Source organism: Hemicordylus capensis, chromosome 1 (genome assembly GCF_027244095.1).
Source record: "Hemicordylus capensis ecotype Gifberg chromosome 1, rHemCap1.1.pri, whole genome shotgun sequence".
Lineage (NCBI taxonomy): Eukaryota > Metazoa > Chordata > Lepidosauria > Squamata > Cordylidae > Hemicordylus > Hemicordylus capensis.
In genome coordinates, this window is record NC_069657.1 from 254,167,803 (window position 1) to 254,187,652 (window position 19,850).

The 19,850-nt window shown below is 42.0% G+C and overlaps 1 long non-coding RNA gene across 1 annotated transcript in view; it reads right to left on the reverse strand.

Moving 5' to 3' along the window:
* Positions 1-19,244: 19,244 nt before the first annotated feature.
* LOC128346728 (uncharacterized) overlaps positions 19,245-19,850 on the reverse strand; it is a 69,560-nt gene continuing 68,954 nt past the window's right edge. The window contains exon 4 of the long non-coding RNA XR_008317155.1: positions 19,245-19,785. This is a non-coding gene — a long non-coding RNA (uncharacterized LOC128346728). The remainder of the gene's footprint in view (positions 19,786-19,850) is intronic.

Genomic DNA, 19,850 nt, shown 5'->3' on the forward strand with positions numbered 1-19,850 from the left:
GCTGAACAGTTACTACTACTACTACTCTGACTACTTATATACCACTTTTCAACAAACTTTCCAAAGCGGTTTACATAGAAAAATTAATACATAATTAAGATGGTTCCCTGTCCCCAAAGGTAAAGTGGAGGCAATGGTAAACCCTCTTGTATTCTACCAAAGAAAACTGCAGGGCTCTGTGGGCGCCAGGATTCGAAATTGACTGGACTGGACTCAGGAAGCCCAACCCAGTTCCTACTGCTTAATTACCCCCACCCTTAAATGAGGTTAGCAGAGTGAGCACTCCGCTAACCTTGTTATTTTGATTGTGTGCTGCCACAGCGTGACCTCACGCCACGGCGACTCACGAAGAGACCCCCCAATGGGGAGCTACAATAAGCCTCCTGGTGTTGGGGTCTCCGCAGAATGTCTCACGCACTTGCATGGAACATTCTGGTCTTCTAGGGGCCAGGAGGCCCCCGATCCCCACCGCCCCAAACCGGCTCCATGATGGAACCAGTAATCATGTGGGCAGCTGATCTGGCTGCCCAGGGCGAGCTGCCTACTTGTGTGCGGGGAGAGCGGATCAAGCCCGCTCTCCCTGCAAACCCCCTAAAGGCACTTCACGCTGTTCGTGAGAAATGCCTCATGGTGTTCTACCATCTCCTAAGATGTCAATGTCTATTGTGTAAAATAGTAGGGATTTGTGTGTCTGTTAATGAAATGAAAATCAAATCCAGGTTCTCAAGAGCTGAATGACTTTTGGAAAATTCCAGACAATGTTAACATATACATAAATACTTGTTATAAATGAAGAACATGTTATAAAAATTAAATACTGTCAGATCACTGAACTATTCAGTATTTTTCACCTATGGGGCTAGATGCCAATCAAGCTACTATTGTAAATTTTTATTTATGACATATCACCATTGCAGTGAATTAATGCCATGAAATGTGATTTACCCTTTATGAAGGAAGAGCCTTATAACCATTAATACACATATTCAATTAGTACCTACTCAAAAATCAGAGATATATTGCAGTTATGCTATTTCACTTTTCAGTGTCACGTGAATTCTGTCTTCTCCACAAACACTAGAGAGTTTTGCCAATTATGTTATGCAATTTAATTGGCACGACTGCACTGAAGCTCAATGTGGAGCAAATAGGGGAATAATTTATGACTATCTCTTTCTGAAGACTTCTATGGGCAGCCTTTCTCCATCCATCATCTCAGTTCTTCATCGCTCATCTCTTCCTATTCCTCTGACACAATCTTTTTAGAATGTTAAATATATTATGGCCAACAGTAAACTCCTCATTATTCATCCTAAAGCTCTAAATGCTTGCTTCTCTCTCAAAGGACACCTACTCATTCCATTGTCTTTCCACAGCATAGGCCAGCAGCTGATCTAATGTTCTTCCTTGATGATGTTTTTCCCCTTTTCATCTCTTTCTGCTGCTCTACCATAAGATTCTTGCCACTGCTGGACATCAGAGCTTCATATTGTTTGTCCAAAATTCCCTCATCATCTCTGTTCCAAATGTTAACATCGTGTTCGTATGCATTTGAGCTGTTAGCCTCTGGTGGTGCTTATTCAGTGTATCCTCAAGAGTACGTAGGGGAGAAGACTGTCGGTAGGGTATGTCAATCCCAAACCATTTAGGGCTTTAAAGGTAATAATCGGCATCTTGAATTGAGTCTGAAAACCAAGAGGCAACCATAGCCTTGCTCAGACATTATGTTGTATGTTTGTACAGCTGTCTATACACATTTACATGTTCTTTTGTAAATGATGGCGCATGTATTCATTTGAAGAGTCGAACTGGGTATAGGTAGGTAGTCTATTACTGTGTATGCACTGGAATACTGTGTAAATAACTGTACATGCATACAGATGTGTGTATATCCTGTACATAGAATGTACCATATGTGTTTGGAACATGTGAGTAGGGCCAATGCTGAGATAATATTCCAGTGAGCAACACTATTGAGCAACTGGCTGCAGGATTCTGTAGCAAATGAAGTTTCCAGATACTCTTCAAGGGCCATCCCATGTAGAGCGCATTGCAGTACTCCAGTCTCAAGGTAAACCATGCATGAATGTCCAGGAAGTGGCACAGTTGATGAACTAGCAAAAGTTGGTGAAAAGTGTTCCCAGTCACCAGGGCCAGCTGGTACTCCAGGACCCCTTGATCACACAGCACCCCAACCTGTGGCCCCATTCAGAACAGGTTGCACACCCTCATCTAGATCAGTTGACAACTCAACCAACACCTCTCTCTTATGTTAAGTTTCAGCATGTCTGGATTAGGTTTCAGCTTGTTCTCCCTCATCCAACCCACTGTACAGCTAACAAACACTGATTTGTACTTTCCACTAGGATGTGATGAAACCGAGAGCAGAACTGGGTGTCTTCAGCATACTGATAACGCCTCAGCCTAAGCCTCTGGAGAACTTCACTCAGTGGGTTCATATAAAAATTAAAAAATATTTTAGGAACAAAACTGTAGTGTTTGGTGTGGGCGCTACTGAGGGGGGGGCAGCAAGAGGCACCTTTAAGGGTAAATTAATAGGTGGTTACCTCTGTTCTCGCTGCACCTGAATGCTGCTTGGAGTAGCAGCACACTGCCTAGCACCCCCTGTGGTGTGGAATTGCCTCTGCCACTCACCTGGCCGCCTGAGAGGGATCATCTCTGCGGAGGCCAGGTGAGTGGTGGAGGTGATCCCCTACTGCAGGGGGTGCTGGACAGCACACTGCTGCTCCAAGCAGCATACAGGTGTGACGAGAGTGTAGGTAAGCACCTATTAATTTACCCTTAAATGTGCTTCTCACCGCCTCCCCGGCAGTGCCCTGAATGGCTGCTACTGGAACAGATTAGAAGTCTGCAGAACCCCTGAAGCCAAAGTCAAGGATACAGCTGTAATCCCCAGCACCACCTTCTGAGCCTTATCTAGCAGAAATTAGTGGAACCACTTATATATGGTGGCACCCAGACCTATCGACATCAGTTTGAACAGTTTGAAAGGCATTTTAAAAAACCAGACATGCAGGTGTCCTGGCATCCCAAAGTGACCACCACAACAAAGTGACCACAGATAAAAGAGATTTTGTCAGCTAGAAAAATTTGTATCTTTAAATTTGACAAGGATGCAACCTCCTCCTCCTCCTCCTCCTCCTCCTCCTCCTCCTCCTCCTCCTCCTCCTCCTCCATCATGCCTATATTTAACATTTACACAACAAACTGATTAGAACCTGGCCCAAGCACAAGGTTCTGCATGGGAGCAAACTATATGCAGCTAGAATTCTCTTTTCACTTTTCTGTATCAGACAGGCCACTTCTAAAGCAGCACAGTGGGTTGTCTGTTTAGCAGAGGGAAGAGCTGCACCAAAAAAAAAGAAAAGAGAAAAGTTAAGCTTTGGCTGGACACATGGTTTTCTCTCCCATACACACATCTTTCTTTGTCTGAGAAATATCTGATATGTAATGATCCCACTATTGTTGGAATAGTTATACAAATAAGTTCGTATTGATTCTAAAACTAAAGGGAAGTCTTTCTTAGTAAGTTAAACCTTAACCTCCATTAGGACATAGTGCCAGAGGACGCACTATTGAACTCCATCATTCTTACAGCAGACCTTGACATGTACATTTACATCAAGTGATATATTCTGTATTCTTTAAACCTAGACAAGCAGAACTTACTATGGGAAATTGAAAAGTGCACATTTCTGGTTCAAGTCAGAAAATCACAAACTGGCTGGCAACCTTCCAGCTCCATCAAAGAGGTCATGCACACAATCAAAAACTGTGTTCTACCCAGGTTTGGGAGCTGTGTGTGCTCCCAATTTTGTGGAATTTGGGACATAACTATTTTTCTGTTGTGTGGAAGCAAGGTAGGAGGAAAACCTGGGTAGTTTTTCCTCCTATTTTGCTTCCACACAATCACTTCTGCCCAGGGTTTCCCCTTACCTTGCTTCCTCACAACCAAAAATTGGGAGCACACACTGCTCCCAAACCCAAGTAGAAGACAGTTTTTTATTGGGTGGATGACTTCAGCATTGAGCTTACTGAGCACAAACATTTCAGGTTGGGATCATAATACCTGACACATTTTAATGTGTATCTCTACACATTCACTTCAGATCCTATTTATTATAAACCTTTTACATCTGTGTTTTTGGGCATAGGCAGACATACAAGCTGCAGAATCTTAATGTCACTGGGGAATACCATTTTGCTTTGTGGTATCACTGATAAAGCTTGTATCTAATTGCCCTGTTGTTCAGTTCGTTACACTGTACTAGTTTTACTTTGAGAGTGTAGCAAGAAATGAGCACTTCCCTGTACAAGAAAACATGGCGTTAGAATTAGCAATCACATTTCTATGACATGCAGCAGGTGCACTGCAGAAATTGATGGGACTATGTGATTTCTACCCACTCATACACTTACAGTATTTCTAAACCTCCCTTAAAAAAATCAGTTCAAAAATTCTTAGGTTTTGTTTCTTTGGGAGAAAACAAACAAACAAACAAACAAACAAACACCTACATTTTGTTCACATGTGTGCTTTGCTTTGGCCACCAAAATGCAAATTAAAACTAGCTGCACTGAAACAGCCTAATTCTAAGTTCCATAGAAAATTCTTGAATTATTTAGCATTAACAGTTTTACAAAATGAGAGTCAAGCTGTGAAGGAGAATGGAGAAAGAACATTCATTGCAATATTTTCAGAAGCCCTTAAAATGCTGATTTTCACACAGTAAATCCTGCTACTGTCGAATTGTCTGCCTGCTCTCTTAAAGAAATGCTTTTTGCCAGGTTGCAGCCTGCTGCGGTCAAGTACGATGGAAATAAAAGTGTTGTTTAAGTGTGACTGAAATGTATTCTCATTGCTGCTGGCAAATGTTGGTTTTATACAGGCAGTTTTGTTGGAATACAAAAGCAACAGGAGACAGTCAACTTTCTCTCTAAGGTTTGCTCAACTTTTGGTCACTTCTGCTGCCCTGGATGCTACATATCCACATCCTTCTCCTGCCTAACTTTTCATTAATATTAACTTTGTCAGCACCAAGTGTGAATTGCCTGTTTTCTCATACAAATGTAAAGTGAAGAAATTCAACATATTACCAAATACAAAAGAAGGCAATGCTGCCACCTCAGGGGGGAAACAACAACAGCCCCTCTTACATTTTTCTTAAATATTGCATACTTCTAATCGTTTACATTGTTGTGATTTCCACTGAAGGAATATTGATTCTCCTTAAGCTCTGGCTCATCAGCCTTACCTGACTGAGAAGCTCCTAAGAGAACTGATTCACAGCACCTTTTTTGAGGTGAAGAAGTCACAGTATGATGACTTTCCTCCTCCGTATCCATGGAGGCAAAAATACTCCTGTGAGCTGGCCTGAGAAAACAAATGGCAGGGGCAATGACTATACCATTCATCTGAAAGAACAGATGCATCATGCCTTTTAGAACAGTGAAACACAAACGTTCCAGGTATGCTTTTAAGGTCCTCATTTTAAATTGTTAACGGAAATATCACAGCTATATGGTTTTTTAAGACCAAACCTAATCTCAGTGCAGCATGCAGAGTACAGGCACTCTCCGGCTGACTTAACAACGACTTGCAAACAAAGCTTTATAACATATTAAATTAAGGAAGTCCTCAGCTTACAAACACCAACCCATACATACATACATACAAGTCATCCCTCAAAGGAACTATATGTGTTCTGAGTTATGAACATCCAACTTATAAATGAACTTTTGGAATGCAACCTGTTTGTAAGTTGGGGACTCCCTGTACTGTTGGTGCAATTTATGCCAGTGCAAGGTACCTTCCAACCTCTTCTTCCTTACTACAGTTCCCTGAGCCACCCCCAAAAAGCTGTTAGTGAGGGTTGGGGTACCTTTGGCAATGATATGGGATGTAGCACATGGGGGGATGACATGAGGAGGTGGAAGATCATGAGCAGATGATTTGCAATACTCAAAACGAGGGAAATGCTTCCAGCTTGCTTCGTGACATAAAACAATGAGGGAGAAAAGTTTGCATTGTGGGCAATATGCCTCTGAATACCGGAGAGCAAAGAGAGAGAGGAGGTATACCTTCATACTCTGCTTGTGGGCTTGCCAGAGGCATCTAGTTGGCCACTACGGGAAATAGGATGCTGGACTAGATAAGTGTCATCCTAATACATCATAGCTCTTGTTATGTTCTTATTTCTATAATTCTAGCTTGTTTGTTCTTTGCAGACCTTTTTTTTTATTTTTAAAAATGTGGTCATCAGATGGGAGAATTCCTGAAAGGTTTCTGAATTAAAGCCAATCCAGCCGCCCGGGGCTCGTCTGTGGGGTGATCGTCTGGCTAAGCCCGCTCTCCCCGCAAACCCCCTATAGGCGAGTCTCACTGATTGTGAGACTCGCCTCATTTTATTCAGCACATATACAATCTATGTACAGTGTATACACATACAGGACTGTACAGATGTAAGTTATTTAAATGTGTTCAATAAGAACATAAGAACAGCCCTGCTAGATCAGGCTCAAGGGCCATCTAGTCCAGCATTCTGTTTCACACAGTGGCCCACCAGATGCCCGCGGGAGGCCCACAGGCAGGGGATGAGGGTTTGCCTTCTCTCCTGCTGTTGCTCCCCTGCAACTGGCATTTAGCAGTATCTTGCCTTTGAGGCTGGAGGTGGCCTATAGCCACCAGACTAGTAGCCATTGATAGAACTGTTCCATGCTTTTGTCTAAGCCCCTTTTAAAACCATCCAAGCTAGTTGCCATCACCACAGCCTGTGGCAGAGAATTTTATCAGTTAGTTATGTGCTGTGTGAAGAAATACTTCCTTTTGTTGGTCTTGAATTTCCTGACCTTCAGTTTCATGGGATGACCCCTGGTTCCAGTGTGGTAAGAGAGGGAGAAAAATTTCTCTCTTTCCACTCTTTCTACTCCATGCATAATTTTATACACCTTGATAATGCATGTACAGCAGTACAGTTCCTATCTGAGGGGGATGATAACCATGTACATATTATTTACACAATAATATGTACATGTGTATGGCACCTGTATTCATGTACAACATGATATCTGAATAGGACTAGTGTCTTCAAGGCAACTAGTTGTCTCCCTGCAGGGCAAATGTGACTTGTCCAGTAGCAAATTTGATGAAGTCCAGTAGCATTAATTAATTTATGCCCATCTGCTCACTGCCACACATCTAGCTATGTCTAAGTCTTTCAGGAAAATTGCACAGGCCCTAGGATTCTCATTGGGCAAAGTAGGCAAACCCTAAAGGGGTTCTCTTCCAGCCTCATGGATCCTGAGAGACTGATCCATGAAAATCCCCCATTCACCCTGCAAGTGCTTCAGGGTGTTCGTTAATGACTGCTCTTTTGAATCCCCTCTAGACCTTCACTATTGTGCCACTGTGGCCAAGGATACACTCCACATATAGGCAGTGCTCCCTAAACCATACTAAATGTCTTCCAGGGAAGCAGTGCAGAGTATGCAAAAAAAGAAAAAAGGGGGAAAAAGCCACCTACATGCAATTCTGGTGAGGGGAGGATCCTATTTGGATTGACTGATCCAAAGGTGACTTACTGCTCTTACATTGAAGGATGGGCAGGTGCTGAGCTGCCCACAACTGTGTTAGTGTCAGGTGTGCGACTTGATACTGCCACAGGCCATAGAGACCCTCCTCCACATTCCACCTCTGAGGCCAGACACAATGCTCTCACCCCTGCTACCATTTGCAGAGCCAGGGAGAAAGAGAGGTATTCTGGACTGCAGGAAACAATGTGATATATAGCCTATGTTTTTAAACAACAGATTGACTCACTCATCTAGATGAATGTTCACCAATAAAGGAATTCAGTTTCTGCCTCTCATTGTGCAGTCAAAATGAGCTAGATTCCACTGAAGTGGTCTCTAGGTTGTACACTTCAGACTGCAGGTGGGGGCTCACATGACTGAATCCTCCTCTATACAATGAATTCCTCCATGTAGAAAACTAGTGATCAAGCAGAAGAATTCTAGGATACTCTTCTCTCTTTAGTTTTCTATGTGTGAGGATTGTTTGGATGCAAGGTCGCTGAAGTATGTGAACCCTCACCTGCAGTCTGAAGTGATATAGTCCAGGCACAGGTAGGCCACTTCAGTGAAAAACTAGGCTGTCATCACAAGTCCTAGTTCTCTAGTTTTATACCCCTCTTCCTTGAGCCTTGCCTAAAAAGGCTTTCTGGAATCATCCTCTGAAAACTATTTGAAAACTATTTTCAACATTTTGAGACACCTCCTTAAAAAGATCATTTGTCACCAGATAAATGTGCCCAGCTGGGGAATCTAGTTCTTCTTTTGGAATGAATGCTCTTTTCTGATGTGCCTTCCACAGGATTAGTTATGACAGCGGGGGAAAGTGTTGATTAAAAGGGTTCCTACTGTTCGTGGGCAATGCCAGTTATTAGAGAGCTTAAATTTGTGGGACAGGAAGCAGCAGGGGCAATAAACTTTCCTTAAGACTTACTCAACTTTGAGTCACCTCTGCTACCAAAGCCGTTCTGTCAGCTCTGTTCGGAGTAAACCGATACTGTAATTACGAATCTCAGCAAGGGCCTAACGTGCAACCTGAAGCGCCTTTCTGCTTTTGGCATAATTATAGAAGGACTTGGGAGGCCTGAAGACAGAGCCCTAACTCCCACCTAAAATAAACTAGATAGGGTTACTGCTGCAGCCAGCCTGCCATGGACAGGTAACTGAGCAGTAAACTGCAAGGAAGAAAAAATTATTATTGTCAAAACTGGCTGCCAGCTATTAAAGATTTGAATGTCACCTCAAAAGAACTCCTTTTCTGATCTTTAAGTGGTGGCGTCTCAAGGGCTGTTTCCAGCAGGATTCCTGCCCTCTGAGGGAGCAAGTCCTGACAGTTGAGAACACTTGCAGTTGCTCCTCTCCTCCTCACCCTCCCTCCCATAATTGCCTCCTCCATGTAATACTATTTGTTCCTTACAACTGAAATAGTTTCACTTGCTAGATTAATTTTTTACAATAAACTCTCCTTTATGAGAGTGTACAATAAATTCTCCATATGACACTGTTTTCCAGGAAAATTTTAAAGTATCTTTTGCACTACTCATGAAAATAATTCATTTTGCTCTTCCTCTCTTGACTTTCATTTCTCTCATTTGCACTCAGTGACATCACCAGATAGGCAAACATGATTGGTTATGTAGCATAATGACATTCCATTCCCAGATTGGCTGGGATCACTAAGCTAATGTGACTGATTTAGGAAAAAGAGAGAAGCAAAAATCAGGGGCAAACAATGGTACAGCAGCAGCAGCAGCAGCAGCAGCAGCAGCAGCAGCAGCAGCAGCAGCTAAGGGGAGCAATCGTACTGAATGGCATTGGAAAAAATGGTTAATCGTTAAAAAATGGCGAATATTAACAAAATCTACAGGTTTCTTTTCCAGTAAAGAAAAGTAGCCTCTTGCGGAGGCACTTTGTGGGGGTGGGCAAGAGGGCAACTTACTGGCAGTGATGGGGGGTGGCTCCACAGTGGGGGCAGCACGGCAGTGGCAGCCTCTCCCAGCCGGCGCTCCCTCCTGCACTGCAGGCTGGCAGGCAGCCCAGTTCTAGCCTCTGTGCGCTTGCAGAGGCCATTGGCCTCACCACACAATTTTGTCACAAACCGATTATGGGAAGCAAATTGTGTGGTGACAGAAATTGTCTTCTTGTATGCGCAGGGGTTGTGCAACTGGCTACCATGCATGCACGGAGGCCAGAACCAAGCCACCCGCCAGCTCGTGGTGTGGAGCACTGGCGGGGCCACAGTCAGAGCTGGTAAGGTGCCCTCTCACCTGCCCTGAACCCCTTTTCATGTGGGGAATCCCCCTTTGCTTGTAAAGGGGAATCTTTACCAGATTCCCCTGTACAAGCAAGACACTAGAATTGGGCCGAACTGGTTCGAACCAGTTCAATAGCATGAAGCGAATTGCTGGGCAGTTCTAACAAACCAGTTTGCAGTCTGGTGGGTTCAGTTCAATTTTGGTTCAAATTCAAACAGAACTGCTGGTAACAATTCTGTGCACACCCCTAATTCTAATGACTAAACAGATACACATTCCATATGTTGGAGATTCAGCTCCTGCATGGCATTGACTCTTAGCACCAGAAACCCTATTGACCACTAGGGGCATTAGGGGTAGAGACAGCAGCCAGTAAGGGCATTCCCTCTCTGGCCATGCTTTCCTTACTCTGATTACCCTTGTTAGACTGATAGTCTCAGGTTTCATTCTTTCACTTGAGAGAGAGATTTCCTTCCTCTCCCATTCCCACTTCCTGTTCGAAGCTACCAACCAAGCATATAGGTCTTATTTATCTCCCTGATGGATTTCCTAAATAAACTACTTTATTTGGAACTATATCTCCTTTTCACCAGACAACATTAATTAGCAGTGCTTCCTTACCTGTGCACTTCTGTGGCGGCTGGGCAGATAAAGTCATCTCTTCCCTGCCCCAACATCACCCCAAGCCTTCTATCCTAACATGTCAAATATCTAGATTATGGGAAGCTGACAAGACAAATCATGCTTCAGCTGTTCCATTTCCAGTCAAAAATTCTGCAAGAGAATTTTTTTTTAGAGATGGGCAAACGTATGGCACTAGGATTTGAAAACAATGTGATTTTTTAGGGTAAATAAAGGAAAAATTGGTCGAGAGCTCTCCGTATTCCAGAATGGGAACATGTATGTCATAGCTGCTGCCAAGGCAATAATTCACTGGCCACATTCGCATGGAGACTAGAGCTTCAGAGACCTGCAGTTTCCTTACCATTACATCCGAACGTGTGCAACTCATCTGTTGTGCGACCCATCTGTTGTGCGACCCGAGGTTGCTCTGTGGAGACTCCAGTTTGAACCCTTGGTTTGTAGTGAGTTTTGCTGCTCCAAACTGAGGGTAAATTGAGCCTCCATTCCATCTGAATGCAGCACTGGAAACTACAGGCCAGACTGGAGTTGTGGGGGGAAGCTCCTCCCTCCCTCCCTGATTGGCTGTGTGGGCAGTCCTTCAAGCCAGAAGCAAACTTGTACAACCAGTCCCCCCTCCTTTCTGCAGTCTCACCAAATGTGGACAAGAGAGCTGGGGCTAGGGTGAACAGAACCTTGGGTCCATTGGACCCGCAATTCCGCGTGACATGCGACTGCAGCCAATATTACATTTCTTCTCCTTCACATCATGCTTCATGACACAATGACCTCTGTTCTATAATTTTTCTAATATGTATCCTTCCTTTTATAAGAACCCAAGGCAAGCTTTAAAATATATCATTTTAATTTACAGGATATTCAGAGTAGTTTATTACATAGGGAGTGGAATATCTGGCTTCATCTTGCTATGGAAGCACAACTTCAGGTATTATTTCCTTGGATACGAAAGTCTTTGGCTGCCAGCAAAGAGACAGGGAGAATATGACTAGATAGAATATTTAAGAAGTCACACACACTGCTTAAATCTCTCCCTATGAATTGAAAAGTATTTGAAGCACATAAGAAAATGAGTTTAAATGAAACTATAATATTTTTCCAGTTATATCAAAATGCAAGCAAACAGCATGCATATTCAGGTAAACTATGGAATAATTTGTTATTTATTTATTTATTTATTTATTTATCAATTATATTTTTATACTGCCTGATATATGCATCTCTAGGCAGTGTACAAAATACAAATAAAATTAAAAATATCTTAACAATAGAATACTGAAACTAACAAAATGTAATTAAACAGGCACATATGTGAAGTGTTGCAGTTAGGCTAAATAAATGAATGAATGAATGAATGAATGAATGAATGCTATTGGTTGAGGAATACTTGTCTTGAAAGTAGCACATGTGAAAAGGATCTTGGGATTGCTGATAACTATAAGCTCAACATGGGTCAGCAGTATGTGGCAACTGCAAACAAACAAACAAACACCCAATCAGCAAGGGAAAAACAGCCCTCCAAAATGGCATTCGGAACGTCGAAATGATCGGAACCGGGTTGTAGTCCTTTGAGGTCAAAACAGGCCCTTTATTTGTTTTGTTTTGAACTTGAAACTCTCAAAACAGCCTGTTTCAAGTTGAAACATTCCCACAGCAAAACGTTCTACACATCCCTACTAAGGATACCTCTGTTCCTCCCTACAAAAAAATCCTATATTAGATGTCAGGGGAAAGGGTTCTTACTAACATCTGCAAGCATGCTGGTTTTCTATGCGAAAGGATTTTGAGAAAAAAATACTTGCATACTGAAATAATACGACCCAGGCACAGGTTGACCACCTTATGCTGTAGGGAAGGAGCTTAACCCTTTCCTTCCATGCTGATTTCCTGAAGTGGCCTCCCGCCGCCACAAAGCTGCTGTTAGGGGGGATAATGCCACTTTTGTGCAGAATCCTCCTGAGTAGTTTTAAAAGCTTGGCAATAGCAATGTTACATCAGTCTCTAGAGCATTTGTGAATCAACTGTGTGCGCGTGTGCATGCATGCACAAGTGCATTTATAACAGTTACAAACCAGTTTTTCATTTGCGGATATCTTCTGTGATAAATAAGGGTGAAAAGTAGAAATATTACTGTATAATTTTATATGGCTCTCAAACTGTAATAAGTCAATACTTACATGTGTTGCAGAGGGAATCGTCACTCTTGTTTAGTTGCCGCTGAGCATCAGCAACTGATGGTCTTAACAAGCTAATATTTCATACATAGATACCAGAACATTAATACCTAAATATGCCAGTCGAGGGAATGAGCACATGTGCAGTTACATTTGCCTGACACAACTTCTGCTGTCATGGCCTATTAAGACCAGTTTACAAGTGCATGCCAAATGTGATGAATATGTATGTGACCTCTTTCGCAACCATCACTCATTGGAGAAGAACCCTCATGGTAGAAGCAACAGCACCTCTCATTAAACACAAGTTGAGTTACAGGCATGTTATGGTAATGTTTCTTTAGAACTTTAGGGGGGTTTCTTGTTCTAATAAATCTTAAAATAATGCAATTTAAAAGTATAATTAATGAAACTCCCCCCTAACTGCTTCACTTGATGATTTGTCTTTTGAAAAAATTTCCTGACTGTTAGAAAATATGTCAGATGAGGTTATAGCTAATGCATTCTACTAGTGATGTCTGAAGGCTGCCTTTTTGCTTTACATGGAGTTATGTAGAAAAGTATTTGTGTCTCTAATTTAAGAAAGAAGGAACATAGTCCTGTAATATCAAAAGTGAGCTGACCTACTCACTGAAAATGTTAATGAGCTTCTCAAATTATTTTTTACCATACCATTTTTTCTATTCCTCTTTAAGTCCTGCCTCAAGTAAGACTTGATTCACACTTATCAGTATAGCCCAAATCAGACATTAAGCTGTATAAGTGTAAAGATGTCTCTATACCTGTACATGTGTTTGTGGGAATGACTGTGCCTGGGTTCATTTTCAAAGTGAACCTGGAAACAGGCCCTTCAAATGCATGGTACAGACAGGAAGTGTACTTCTGTACCTGCATTCAACATAACATGTGAATGACTATACCTGTATACAGATCTGTACCTGTGCACACTGTACACTTGTTGTAGAAGTGTTGAGCATAACATATGAATAGGGCTACATTATAGGCCCAAAATGAACCCAGGCACAGTCATTCACACAGACACATGTATGAGTGTACAGACATCTGTACACCCAATCAGCATAATGTCTGAATCGGGCTTATATGTCTCGATAATGTGCAGTTCAAAGTGTGGACAAGTTCTTTTGAAAAGTATTGCGTGAGAAGACTGGAGGCGAAAGGAAAGAGCATAGTAGGCCCACCCATGATGGTCGCCTCAGTTGGCAGATGGGTGGGACGATGGGCAGGAGGCATCCCACACCCAACAACCAGTCTCTTGTCATCCTCTCTTAGAATCCTCCCTTAGAATCTAGACACCTGGTGGTTTGTCCTCCCACTCCTAATATTTTAAGAAGAGAGCAGAGAAGAAAATGTGGACTAGACTCTTTTTACACTCTAGCCCACACTTTCCTCTCCTTGAGACATCCTCTTCTGTTCCCTTCCCCCTTTTTAAAAAATAATGAGACTGAGAGGAAGAGGAGAATGTGTGGTGGCAGTGGTGAAACTGACACATCACTAGGGAAGAGAGGGAGAGGAGGAGCACAAGTGGCCCTGAAGCTCCAATGGCACAAGAGAGTGGCATTGAAGTACTGCCCTGAAGTACTTGGTCAACTCTGCTGAAGTACTGTCCAACTCAAGACATGGTAGCAGAAGGGCTGACCAAGTCACTACCAAGAGATCAATTCCAGATAGGGATGTGCGCACGCTCCCTGGGCACTTCCTATTACTTCCAGTTTGCCATACACTGGGGTGGCAAGGAGGTACGCTGCTGCTCTGTGGAACCGTTTTAAAGCACAGCGCGAGTGGGGAAAACACGCCAGTGGGGGGGGGGGCAGGAAGAGCACCCTCCCCGGGTCCTTATTGCTACCCCCCACCCACCCACCAAACTGGCTGCACCGCAGGACCTTCGAACCGGTTCGGAGTCTCCAGTTTCATCCTCTTGTCTGGAGAGAGAGGCTTCCCTCTTTCCCCCGTCATCCTCTTCCTGTATGAAGCTAGCAACCAAGCATGTAGGCCTTATCTATCTCCCTGATGGATTTCCTAAATAAACTACTTTATTTGGAACTTCAACTCCATGTCTCCATACGACATTAATTAGCAATGTTCTCTTTACCTGTGCATTCCCAGTGTAGCTGGGATAGATAAAGAAAGCTCCCCTCGTGAGCTCTCTAACACAAAGTCCTGTTTATAGGGGCCAATGTATGGGCTCTCTACACATTAGCCATACCAGTATTTTTTGTTGTGTACAGATCATACATAAGGCCCCATGCAAACAGGAAGTCACGGGCAAGGCAGTGGTGCAATCCCAATTTCCCCTCCTCCACACATTCATTGGTACACTGGGACTGAAGAGAATATGGTGCACAAAGCCATTGTTTGATCCTAAATGAAACTCTAATATTTCTCCTTTGCTCAGAATATATTACTCAGTCAGTCAGTTAGAATTTATTAGTCCATTAACAATTTACAAATATATTATTTATATGGTGCTTAAGATACAGTCTGACATAATAGACTTCAATCTCCTATGAATTTGCTGAGAGAAACTGAGGCATGTAATTAGGACTCCATTACACAGGTGTAGCTACTTAAATGAGGGGCATTATGGGAAATAGCCCCTCCACCTGCTTGAGCTTTCTCCTACTGGTCTTTATGTTTGATTTATTTAAAATATTTCTATCCTGCTCCTCTAGCATACTGCTACTCGGAGCAGCTTATGATAAAAACACAATAAAACAAGCATAAAATAATAAAATAAATAAATTAATAATAACAATAACAACAACAATAATAATAAGCATAAAAACAAACCAATAGCAGGATAAAAATTGGCAGACAGGATTAAAACTGATTAGAACCCAATTGAAACTGATTATAACCAATTTTAATATGCTTCTTTAATTTTAAAATTAAAACCAATTTTAAAATGCTTCTTTAAAAAGGGAGATTTTCAAGTACTTTTAAAAATGCATCAAGGACAGATACCAACTTTATGTTATCCTCAAACCTGTGCTGCCATCATGGGAATTGGAGTGGCTGTGGATACACTTATTACCTGAAGATGCCAGTTCATAAAATGCCAGTTCATACACTTATTGCCAGTTCATACCAGTTCATACACTTATTACCTGAAGATGCCAGTTCATAAAAATGGCACATGATCTTGGTGGCAGCAGGTGCATTTTTGGTAGGCAATTAGGAGGCTCACCAAATGTAAAGAACTCGGTCCTTTTCAACATGCCTTTTAAGTTGCCTTAACTTTTGTGAAACAACATGACAATTAAAACAACCCCTGCTAACTGGGCAATGAGGCACCTTTTACCATGGTGATTCTCTTTATTTAGCAGAGGGAGAGTAACTGGCCCTATCCACCCCCAGCACAGTACTTCCAGTGACTGTTGCTGGTGTCTATCTTATGTTTCTTTTTAGAATGTGAGCCCTTTGGGGTCAGAGTTCCATCGTATTTGTTTGTTATTTTCTGTGTAAACCGCCCTGAGCCATTTTTGGAAGGGTGGTATAGAAATCAAATTATTATTATTATTATTATTATTATTATTATTATTATTATTATTATTATTATTTTACACAGTCAGACAGGTGTTATTGACTGGTTTGTTTTATCCAGACATCGAGTCCTTCCCAAGGACCTGGGATGGCTGAATTTTATTGTCAATGTTGTGGCTGTTGTTATAGATATCGTCACAGAATATAGGCTGTTCCCAGTAAAGCTGCTTTTTGTAATTGGCTGATGGTGATTTCTGTGGCCCCTATGGTTTTGAGGTGCTCTTCAAGGTCTTTTGGACTGCACCCAGGGCGCCAGTTACCACTGGGATTATTTTGGTCTTTTTCTGCCACAGCCTTTCCATTTCAATTTGTAGATCTTTGTATTTGGTGATTTTTTCTATTTCTTTTTCTTCTATTCTGCTATCCCCTGGTATTGCTATGTCGATTATTTTGACTTGTTTTTCTTTCTTCTCGACTACAGTTATATCTGGTGTATTGTGTGGCAGATGTTTGTTTGTAGTCGGAAGTCCCATAATATTTTTACATCTTCATTTTCTTCAACTTTTTCAATTTGATGGTCCCACCAATGTTTGGCTACAGGTAGCTTGTATTTTTGGCAGATGTTCCAGTGTATCATCCCTGCTACCTTGTCATGCCTTTGTTTGTAGTCAGTCTGTGCAATCTTTTTACAACAGCTGATTAGGTGGTCCATGGTTTCATCTGCTTCTTTACAAAGGCGGCACTTGCTATTTGTGGTTGATTTTTTGACTTTTGCTCTTATTGCATTTGTTCTTAGTGCCTGTTCTTGTGCAGCCAGTATTAAACCCTCTGTTTCATTGACCATGCAGGTTTCCATTTTTCTGCTCGGTTCTTGACTTGTTCTTTCTTGTAGGCCTGCTTTCTTTCATTGGTGTTGAATAGTTTCTTGTTATTGACCATTTGAAGTGCATCTTCTTCTCTGTCCTTGATATATTCTTCAAGGCCTCTTTTCTCCTCCTCTGCTGTTTGATGGACTTGCAGCATTCCTCTTCCACCTGAGCTGCGAGGGAGGTATGGCCTATCGACATCACTGCAGGGGTGCAGAGCATGATTGATGGTCATGATTTTCCTGGTCTTACGATCTAGCGTCTCTAGCTCTGCCAGGGTCCAGTCTATTATTCCTGCAGTGTATCTGATAACAGGTATAGCCCAGGTGTTTATGGCTTGTATGGTGTTCTCGCCATTGAGTTTGGACTTGAGGATTTTTCTAACTCTCCTGATGTATTCACTTCCAATTTTTCTTTTAACTTCAGTGTGTGCGATGTTATCAGCCTGGAGAATGCCCAAGTATTTGTAAGGTTCTTTCTCTTCCAGGTTCTTGATCTTGCTTCCATTGGGCAGTTCTATTCCTTCTGTTTTTCTTATTTTTCCTCTGTTCATTATTAATGCAGCACACTTGTCTAGTCCAAACTCCATTGCTATATCGCTACTGAATATACGGACAGTGTTTAGCAGTGATTCAATTTGTGACTGGGACTTTCCATACAACTTCAGATCGTCCATGTACAGCAGATGGTTGATTTGACTTGATGTTTTAGATGTTTGGTATCCGAGGCCTGTTTTGTTTAGTATTTGTGAAAGTGGGGTCATGGCGGATAGTGAATCCCCTTGGAAAATGCCTCTTCTAATGCTAACCTGTCCAAGTGTCTCGCCATTGATTGTTAACTGTGTACTCCACATGCTCATTGCTTTTTTAAAATAAATATCTGAATGTTTTTGCTGACAGCAGTTGTTTCTAAACATTTTAGTATCCATGTGTGAGGCAATGAATCGAAGGCTTTCTTGTAGTCAATCCACGCAAGACTTAGATTGGTTTTTCTTCTCTTGCAATTTTCTAAAATCATTTTGTCAATCAGCAACAGGTCTTTTGTGCCTCTGGTATTCGGGCAATTTCCTTTCTGTTCAACTGGAAGCTGTTTGTTAGTTAATAAGTGTTGCATCACTTCATCTGCTATTATTCCAGTTAATAATTTGAACATGGTTGGCATACAGATTATCGGTCTATAATTACTTGGAACTGCACCTTTTGCTGGGTCTTTCATGATGAGTTTTCCCAGTATGAGTTTTCCCAATATGAGTTTTCCCAATATTATTATTATTATTATTATTATTATTATTATTATTACTATTACTATTACTATTACTATTATTATTATTATGGGCAGCCCTACACTGACATGAGGGATCTGCTGGGGCTGTGACACAACTTGAAAGACAACCCTGACAGTGTATTGTGATGGGGCTGCTGCAGAAAGTCTTAAAACTACTTCCAGACAGTCATGAAGTGCTCTTTTGATTGTTTCCAGTGGAAGGAGTGCTGTGCTTCTTCCCGGAAGCAACTTTAAGGTGCTCTGCAGCAGCCCCGTTGGGCTATATTGTCAGCAGAGGTGCTCTTACCCCTGGACTTCGGGACCAAATCCACAGCCCCTGGGGCCCCCCAAATTCTCTTTAGTCTGTCCCAGGTGGTGTGGTTGCCCAGCCAAGCATGATGATGCTTAATTAGCAGGGGAGGAGGGGCCTCCAAAGGCCTTTAGGTCCAGGCTCTGAAATTACCTAGCTGCACCTCTGACTGTCAGGGTTGTCTTTGCAGTTGCACAGTAGCCCCAGTGGGGGGTCCCTAACCCACCAATGGTGTGCAGATACTGCAAAAACAAAATAAAAAAATAACCCACCACATGAGGACCACTAGTATCCTGCTTCAGACGCGTGGATGACTACTGGGTGTGTGTGTGATTTTTCGCTGATCCACTGTCCCTTCAGAAGTGCTTTGTTTGACCCAGAAGTAGGTCTGAGGGTTTCATGACCTTCAGCAACCTACTTCAGGGTTGCACAGAGTGCTTCTGGGGAGGGGGATCAGCAACAAATCCCCCCAAACACATGGGCATCCATGCTTCAGAACTGGGGTCGCTGGTCATGCAGGCATGAATTTTTTTAAACTGCATGTATATACTATTAGTACAGATGGCAGCCAGTATTTTGAAATATTTCCATTGTGCAGCTTCTGAGAAATTTAAGTCATTAAAATAAGCTTTCCTTAAACTCAAATACTACTATTTGTTTTTATTAGTATAGATAGCCTTGGACATCAGTAAGTATAAAGACACCATTGAAAACTTAAAATCAATAAAAATGAAATTATTTCCCCAGTAAGGCTTCTATAACACATTGTAATGCAATCTTTCCATTATAGTATTATTCAAACCATTTTATTCAGACATTTCCAACCAATAGTAGCCTGTTCTTCAGAACCAAAATCAAAGCCTATTTATTGAATGCACAACTCTAGAGAAACATGATGTGAACCATAAGATAAAATCACGTACCAGCCACTTCTTTCCATGGGTGCAATGGAAACATTTACTTTGACAAGGAAACTATCAAATATCTCACATTGTTCAAACAAGTTGTTAATGTGTGGGCAGGGAACATGAAATGGATAGCAAAACACCCTTGAGATTTCCTTATCTCATCTCAGAGTACAAGTAGCTCTAGCTGAAAGTTCTCTTAATTCTTCAAGAAGGACTGAAAGAAATGGCTGCCCGCTCTCTCGCTGTCTAAAAGGCCTGCTTGAGAGCCCATTCATATTACTGTGTGAAAAACACAAACAAGAATGATTTATGAAGCTGTTTTACAATGGTTGTAGGGAGATCTC